The following is a 1,858-nucleotide window of genomic DNA, read 5'->3' on the forward strand; positions in this document are numbered from 1 at the left end:
CACACTGCCCTCGACAGCCTCTCTGTCTTTTGCCGAGTGTGGGTTTGTGATTTAGGAAAAACAGCTGTTCTCCCTTTTTTTCTCTGCTTTATTTGAATTTCTTTTGTCGGCTATCTGGCTTTAGCGTTATGACGATTAATGTTTGGGATGCTTGATAAAGGCCTAACCGTTAAGAGTATGAAGGGTGTGCCCTGACATGTGAGTGCAAAGGCTCAAAGGCTTTATGTTACTGCACTTTCAAACTGATAAACACAACTTGCTTAATGCAGCAAATAATCAAACCATGGTGCAAGAATTATATATTGAAGTTATTATCACAAAGTGCTTTATAGTAAAAAACAAATAAAACAGCAACACATGAAATACTAAGCCATATTGCTAGTTAAAAGCTCGTCTAAAAAGATGTGTCTTGAGGTGTTTTTTAAAAGTTTCCACAAAATCCAACGCTCTCAAGACTAAAGGGAGTGAGTTCCAGAGCCTTGGAGCCACCTGTATGTGCAGGGTTTTCTGTAAGGGTTTTAATTTCGATAAAAGTTCTAAACTGAAAGCATGCAAATGATCCAATAAAAGAGTCTTAAAGGCAGGTTTACTGTATATTATGTATATTATGTAATATGTCTCATCATCAGCTCCTCCATCACCTGCATAGTCAGTTGGACAGCATTAAAACACACACAGCATTAAAACACACACATTTAAAGTGATCAAAAGCAAATAATTACTCAAAAAATGCCTGTCACCTCGGCTAACTTGTACTTACGTGTTCTTTGTTTCTTCCTCCTCAGATGATGATGATGTTGTAAATTCAGAAATTTCACAAATTGATCCCCCTTGGATGGTGTTGTAAATTTGCAAGTTGAATTCAACAGAAAACAGATTTTGTGATTGCATCAATTGAAATTGGGAGCGGACAGATGAAACCACATACATTGCTCACATTCACTCCTGTGTGGTTTACCTCAGGAGGAGTTCAAACCAGCGTCTCAATGTCCCCAGGCGGTGATCTTAACCACTGGTCCATCTTCTGCGCTGGTAAACTCAAAGAACCAGAGAGACAAAACAGATCAGACTGGATAATCTTCACCTTTGTCAACTTGCAGACTGAAACATGTTGACACTGAAACACGTTGACACAAAACATATTCACATTAAAGCATGTTCATATAGACAAAAGAAATCCAATTCTTCTCTGTAAAAGTCACCTCTTCTTTTGGAGCCCTGAGAGCAAAGTTGGTAGTGAAACGGTTTCAAAGTAGGAAATTTGTGGGATCAAAACTCCTTCAGCACAGGTTTTCTTTTATTATTGTACATCTGAAAACCCCTCAAAGCATACAGTCATCCATAACCCTGAACAGGAAAGAAATGATTGGCTCAAATAAAAAGCCTGAACAAAATTATTACAAGTGTTTTATGAAAGACTTTATACGAAAGAAATAACCAGTCAAAACCCTTCCATACTGTAGATTTCAATACTTGTATTTATCCATTAAATGACCTGAAACCTCTCGTTAATGGCCACAAATGGGGAGCAATCCACAGAATTTGCTGGCTAATCAAAATATTAAAGTAATGTCAGAGAATCATGCAAGCTCAGCTGCTTCACAGTCTAAAGGTTGTGAGTTTGGATCCCACTTGTAATTTTTGTGGTTTCCTTCTGTCAACCCTAGATGGATGTTTCATTAAGGTGTCTCTTATTGTTAAAATCAATCAGTCTGTTTCATAAAGACACAAAGCTGCTGACAGGGTAAAACTCCACTGCAGCTCTGATACATTTCAGCTAGGATACAAGTCACTTCACAAGTTATGAAAGTTGATAAAATAAAGGTTGATAAAATAAAAGGGTTATGACAGAAGGAAA

This window comes from Etheostoma spectabile, chromosome 21, assembly GCF_008692095.1.
Source record: "Etheostoma spectabile isolate EspeVRDwgs_2016 chromosome 21, UIUC_Espe_1.0, whole genome shotgun sequence".
NCBI lineage: Eukaryota > Metazoa > Chordata > Actinopteri > Perciformes > Percidae > Etheostoma > Etheostoma spectabile.